Raw genomic sequence first — 7,419 nt, forward strand, 5'->3', positions numbered from 1 at the left:
AGACCCCCCCCCCTCCTTTCTGTAACTATCAAAACTATCATAGTCTAAACGGTCAACAATTTGCAAATAAATGACTTATAATCGTGCTTACCTGGTCCAGATGATCCACAGCCCCTTTGGATTTGTTATAATCCAGGATGATGTGGGGCTTTCTCTTCCCAGAGTCCTGGACTTGTAGCTCAAGGTGCCTGGTGCCCAATAAGACAACATTTTTTCTTTGCTTGGGGATGTAGGAAACCACAGCCTTATCCCCCCTGTAGCGACCTGGACGGGAGAGACGATTATCGAATCTTACAGCCCGATTAATTTGCTCAAATCTTTTTTTTTGACATGGTAGCAGGAAATAGAAGAGCCCTGTCTCCCGATCCCACAGGCTTGTTGTTGTTTCATGTGAGACCAGTACAGGCCAGTTGCAGGCTTACAAGCCCCATGTAAGCCTGCAACTCCTCCTCATCTATGTCCTTCCAGTCTTTTACCTACCTGTTGCCCTGCAGGTTGGTGAAATGCAGGATTAGCTGCATAATGTCCTCTGCAAAAAAAAGATGGAAAGTGCTCACAGGGCTGCTACAAATTGCATAATGGTCCTCGGGTTAAAATGGGAGGAGGAAAAAATGGCAGGACCTCTTCATGTGTGGGTTGCCACATGATTTTTCCATTTTTAGATCTCCACTGGCCATCCTCCAGTCTTGTCTCTTCATCCTGCTCTTCGTCGTCCTCCTCCTCACATGAGCTGCAAAGCTCCTCGGTGCCTGGCAAAAATTCTTCTTCGCTGTCAGAAGTATCTCCACTGCTTGTGGTATCGTTTTCACTTTCTGAAGAGTGCAAAACCGCAGCAACAGCCTCCTCTAAACTGAGTGCACGCTTCATTGTGTCTGTGCAGAAATGAGCACTCAGACCAGGCTGTAAAGTATTCTCATAGACTTCAAAGGCGCACCTGAATAAACATGCTATACCATACATCCAATAAGAGAGAGGAGGCTCACGCTTGATCAAGAAAAAACATAAACGCACGCCTTTGATCCCCCCCCCCCTCTCTTTCTCTCTCTCTCTCTCTCTCTCTCTCTCTCACACACACACACACACACACACACACACACACACACACACACACACACACACACACACACACACACACACACACACACACACACACACCATTTTATGGTGGTTAGCTGTTTTATTGTCATGCATTTTACAGGGTAAGATAACCATGTCCTGCATTCAAAACCACTGAAAATGTCTATGGTGGTGCTGTGCCTAATATTGTGCTGGTGTATGCTGGGTAATGGCACAGCTAGCGACTGGGTGACTTTATTCACCCGCTTCGGCTGTTATCAGTCCATACAATGGGCGTTATTAGCACAAATCAGTCCCATAGATATGGACAATCTCCTGCTAGATTGTTCAGAAGGTTGTTATCATCCATCCAGATGGAGGATCACTAACAGGAGCGTGGGAAGACTCCAGAATTCACTCTGGCTGGAATCCGGTGGATACAGCAGTGTTTACAGGTAAGACCGTTTAAACGGACAGCATTTATAGAATGACTATTAAAAGTCAGCGAGTGTCAATAATGTTAATGTGGTTATGTTAGTAATACACCGAGTGCTAATATAATAGCTTTAAGATGAATTTGTAGATGTTATTACGTGTTTTACCGTCTTTATGGTGCTAGCTTAAAGTTACGGTGTAAACGTTAGCTTATATTAGAGTAAAGCTGTTACTGTTTAAACGACGTTTGCACAGAAATATTAGCTTCTGTCATGACAGATGTCATTACTAGTTAATAAAGTTTCCATTAAAGTGTTTAATCGCAGCCACAGATTGACAGCAAATATCTCGATTAGCTTCAGTGCATCTGTAATAAATATGTGCAAGTTTCAGTGCTTCGTTTAAACTGACCCAGGGTCAGTGTAAAATACAATCCTAGCTGTGTGAATAAAGCCTGGCTCCTTTAATCCTGCATGGCAAACCTCAGGATGCAGGCTATTATTACTCTTTCCTGCTGGCACACCTGTCACACCTGAGAGTCAGCTAGAAACGTACAGTGACGTTGACATCATGCAAAGACTGCCAGACTCTGTAATACTGCAAATGATCAGTGACTCAAGTTAACACTAAACTTTAAACAGTACCTCTGTGTCTCTGTGTGCTGAACATTTAGGATTGAGTCAGGCTGCATCTGTGTTAGTCCTCTGACAGACTGGTGACCTGTCCAGGTGTGCTCTACCTATGACTACTGGGACAGGCTCTAGCTCCTGTAATAGAAATTTTATGTTATTCTCATTTAAAGCATTTAAGTGCTTATGCATATGCTTAGTTGTGACACTGTTATAGACTGTTCAATGAAGGTTTCTAAAACTAGATGAACTTACTTCAGCAGTTTGAGAAAACAACTCCCTTTACAGGTGCTGATAACGTCAAGGGCACAAAACAGCATAACCATTGATCCGTTAGGTTTCATAGCGAGACACGTGAAGTGGCAGAGCTGACATGACTGAACTGTGATGTTTGATGTGTGTTTGCTCTCCTGTGCACAGTAATAAATAGCATGATCACAGCTCTTTCTGTGTTGCAGACTTTATTTAAAAAATTCCATGACATCTACTATAACTGAACCAACCTGGTGCTCTTCATTTATGGAGGCTGTTGAGTCTGAATGTTGGATATTGTGTATCTCGTGTTCTCTGGGCTTTGTTGTCCTCAGTCTTTTTGCAGGATCAGAAAGCAAAACCAGGAGGCGCGTAAATGTTTCTTCTCCATGATGTTTCTTCAAATGTTTCTTCTGGATGATGATATGACCGTGACACGGGATGCCACCTTTGGTCTTGTGATGAAGCAAAGCTCAGGAAGAAGTGTGATTAAATGGTACCAACATGTTGAGAAGGATGTACAGGGGCACCTGCAGCCAAATCCAAGCTTCAGCTTAGTTGTAGTTGCAGAATGCTATAGGACTGAGACAGCTGAGGCATCAAATGTTTGATTAAACCCTATAATCCCTATAATTATCACTTCTTAAAATCTGTAGCAACTTCAAGTCTGTCAGCATGCTGAGCATGCTCAGAATGTGACAATATATTTTTGTTCAATATTTAATTTCTTTCAGTTGCAATTGTTAAATGAAAAAAATATATATTCTTATAATTAAGCAAACTAATTTATCAAAAAAATATATATACATATGTCTGTATTAGTTTTAATTAATTAATTTGACACCTGTATTGAAAATACCATATTGTATTCATACAGAATCAGTATGGTATCATTGTTTGTCTGCTCACTGATTGTTGAAACTAAGAGCTAGTTTGATCTGTTTAGATCTAAAGTATCCAAAGTTGAGCTCTGATGTTTCTTCACCCCTGTGTGTGTGATATGTGATTTCCTACATGCTGGCAGAGCAGAGCGGCAATTTGTGCTCACAGATGGTGACAGTGTGGAGAGACGGTGGTGTTTCCTCAGAAGAACCAGCAGAGTCACAAAGGACACCAGTCCATCTCACCACCTTGACTCACTGACTGATGCTCGTCTACACTGCACAGAGGAAATCAACTGACCGAGGTTTGTCCAGTGACGTGTTATGAATGTATATTTGTTTTATGCTTACAGATATGTTTTTCTTGACAGAGGCTCTGCAGAGGTTAGACAAAGCAGAGAAAATATGTGCTTTACATTTTACTGTGATTTATTGAGATATTTGTTGCCTGATGTTCAGCAGGAATGGAGAAATAGAATCAAAGGGAGATGTTTTTGATGTTTTTGTAATGATGTAAGTAAATCTTCAATATTATTTATTTGCTTGGTTATATTAGGAGTGTTTCTGAGTGAGGGGGAGAGGAGTCATCATCCAGGTAAAGTGACGTGGATCAGTGGATACACTTGTCTCCCCTTTAAAGGAGACGATCCAAGTCATCCTTAAATGTTAGTGCTTTCAAATACACAAACATTTTTAAAGGACAAAAATGAACATCCAAGTTTGACTGTAATACAAAATAAATCTTTGCATGTGTGTTTTCAAACTCTCAGATGGGCAGGATATCAGTCTTGGACTGTCTAACCTGCCGGAGCAGCATTGAATGACCACCGCACATGAGCATGTTCCTGCAACATTCAGCATCTGATCCTTCATCTGTGTGCTGCTGCTTTTGGTAAGTGAGTTACCCAACTCCAGTAACTCTAAACACATGCCATCCATTTCTAACGGCCTGGTTACTTCCTGTCAGTTACTTTATTTTATTTTTTATTTTTTTTATTTTTATTTTTTTGCCTGTCCCGTTTGGCTCTTTTGCATCAGAATTATTGTCTAAAGGCAAAGAAAGATGCCCAACGGATTTACTTTACCAAATTGACCATCCCAGCCTTGCCATAATGGTCCATTTGATTCACCTTTTATTGTTTATTTTATTTTCATTTACTGAATACGGGACAGACTTGACTGGGGGAAAGAAGGGGAGAAAGAAAGAGGGAAAGAGAAACAGCTGAGAAGAGGGACGGGGGAGAAGGGCAAAAGACAAAAACCAACAGAATGGGCAGGGAAAAAAGAAAATGCATATATCGATCACCTGGGATCACCTGTTGAGAAAGAAAAAAGAAAACAAGCAGAAGAGAACAAGAGTAATAGAATAAACAACATCACAATGATATATGGGAATATGACAGTAAATACTAAATATTAAACATTATTGTGCAGCACATAAGATCAACAGAACACAGTGTGCTTTGAGGTAGGAGCCAAAAAGGGTGTAGTTTGTGGGTGTGATCACCCGTGTGTACACCTGTGAGCATGGACACGCTTGCTTTTTTAAAAGGTTCCTTCATGTAATGATCTGCTAGAGGGTGTGGGGGGGCCACAGCCCCGTCCTCCAGGGCATGAAGCAGGTATGGAGGAGATCAAAACTCCAGACATCCAGAGGCCCCCAGAACACAAGAGACCAAGGAAGACCAACAGAGGGGCAGCCGCACCACTGTCCCAGAAAGAGCTGAGGAGAGTCCCAGATGAGGGCTCACTCAGCAGCCGCGGAGCAGAAGCCAGTGGGAGTTGCAGTGACGCGCCCGTGAGCTCCGCCGGCTCCAGCCAGCTGTGCCTGAGTGACCGAGCCCCAGGCCGAGAGGCCGGGGGCACCCCACCTCCGAAGTGGCCCGAGCGAGCCCCAGGCTCCAGGCCCCGATAAGCGGCCGCCAAGGAGTGAGCCGGTGTGTACCCGGATGCCCATCCCCAGACATAAAGAACCACCAACGCACCGATGTCTGAGGGAGTCTGCCACTGGCAGGGGGAGTGGTGGGGGGAGATAGACCTCCAAACCTTGGAGGGCCTGAGATGTCCCCAGAGAGGTGGCGTCTGATACCCAACCTGACATGTAGACACAGACATACAGGCACACACAGATACAAACATCCATTCCCACCCTCATGCTCTCATATGCACTTACTCAACCAACGTGGAGACAGACATAAAGAGACGCTGTACACACGATCACACTCCCCAAGCGTACTCTACGAATCGGGTCTAGGTACCCTTGCCCCTGGAGGGGGGAACTGCACCTAGACCCAGGTGGTGTTACCCTTTTCCCTGCGGTGGGGAGAGGCAGACCGCCCCGACTCCACAGCAGCAAGGAGGCCCCACACTCCAGACCGCAGCCGGACGGCCAACTCCTCCTCCTAGCCCCCCGCTCCAACAAGCCACAGAGAATGGGGGTGAGAGAAGACTCCAAACCTCCCTCCACCCGCTCATTGTAGTGTTGATACATGTGTGTTCTAAGGTGCATTTAAAACCCAGGAGGGCATGGAGCTACCTGCCAGAGAGCAGCAGGTAAGCGCATGGTCCCTCCTGCTAGCCCTCAATGTCTACGTGTATTTAAAATTGAGAGGTGGGCAACGACGCCAGGGGTGAGGTGTACACCGTGATGGTAACTTGGATTCCGTGCATCGTGCCCACCCCCAAGATCCTATATGTATTTGTAATGAGAGTGTGAGTACCTGTCAGTTACTTTAGAAACCATGTGGTCACCTGACCTAACACTGTTTCTTCCTCTTCCCCTTAATGTTCAAGTGTCAAATGTCAAACAGCTGGAGAAGAAACTACACCAGTGTACTGGGATGTTTCAGCAACACGTGCCAGATGCTGTTCCTTCATGGTGACATCACCAGAGACAGTCCCGCCCACCTCAGGACCCATTGATTATGATGATTATAATGATGACAGCGAGCAGAACTAAGACTGTAAAAATCCACGACCAGAATGTTTAGATGCTTTCTAATTATTAATGAATACTGAGAGCCTCTTTCTGTGTTTTGTCTGTTTTGGGTTTTTACCTCATTTGTTACTAACAAAGTTCACCAAACTCACACAGTTTACATTCTGCGTCAAGGTTTAATTTCTTAGAAATCATAGTTTTTCTCCTTTTCTCTTTTTCTCTTTTGTAATTGATGACAATTACAAAAGTCACTGCGCTGCAGTGAATATACTGCGCTGCTTCCTTTTATTGCGTCACACATTGCTTTAAGTTTTTCAGTGTCCAGTTATTTTTTACTGCTGTTTGAATTCTCTGAATGTTTGACCCTGTAGACAGTTTGATGGACTGCTTGTCTTCCTGTTTGTTACCGCCGCCTGTTTTTGACTAAAGATTTGGATTTCTGACTTTAACACAGACTCTTCGTGTCCTCCCTTTGTGTCCTCTTCCTCTGTGAATGTGTTGCATGTGTCACAGATTCCTTTTATTAACTCACCACTGTCCGCAGTGTTGGGAAATCCATACCAGGCTGGAACGAGTCAAGGTAGGTGAGCATCCACGAGTGGACACAGCAGATGCATCCTACTAATACTGACAGGACCAGGAGACTCCAGAAACCGAGCATCTTCTCTTCAGTGCCATCCTCTCCTGTCACCCTCTCTGCCCGCAGCTCTTTGAGTATGGGGTAGATAAGAAACCCTTATTACTAATTTGTATTATAATTCAATTTTCATGAAATATTCATATTCAGTATCGATCCTTTTATATTATAACCACGTATCCACCCAGGCTCATGGTGGGGCAGGGCTCTGTCCTGGGATGCTTGAGTACAAGGTAATGTACACCCTTGGCCAGGTATCCAGTCTGTCAGAATTGTTTTCAATATTTGGTTCAAAAACATGAGTGACAACAAAAATCCAACTAGGATTCTTGCATATGATGAATGGTCTGTCTTTGACTGTATTGTCCAGCTGATCATTCATGACATAACACGGCAACAATGTAAAAAATTAAACAGCAACAGTCTAAATGTAAAGTGCATTCTAAAGTCCTCTTCAATAAATTGTATGCAAAGAGTCATTCAGGTCACTACAGAACCCATAGTATTCATCATTAAATCTCTGGTTGCTTCATTTTTCTATCCTATATCAGACAAAGAAAGAAAGGAACAGCAACAAAACTCCAAACCCAG

At 43.7% G+C, this 7,419-nt stretch overlaps 1 long non-coding RNA gene across 2 annotated transcripts; it reads left to right on the forward strand.

The window, feature by feature from the left end:
* Positions 1-1,036: 1,036 nt before the first annotated feature.
* Positions 1,037-6,638, forward strand: LOC145421122 (uncharacterized). Of its 2 annotated transcripts, XR_013902417.1 has the most exons (5): positions 1,037-2,868; positions 3,397-3,558; positions 3,810-3,918; positions 4,024-4,145; positions 6,047-6,638. It is a non-coding gene; the product is annotated as an uncharacterized LOC145421122 (long non-coding RNA). The 2 variants fall into 2 exon arrangements; XR_013902416.1 differs by having other exon boundaries at positions 1,037-3,558.
* The last annotated feature ends 781 nt before the right edge of the window (positions 6,639-7,419 follow it).

This window comes from Astatotilapia calliptera, chromosome 16 (genome assembly GCF_964374335.1).
Source record: "Astatotilapia calliptera chromosome 16, fAstCal68.1, whole genome shotgun sequence".
Classification (NCBI taxonomy): Eukaryota; Metazoa; Chordata; class Actinopteri; order Cichliformes; family Cichlidae; genus Astatotilapia; species Astatotilapia calliptera.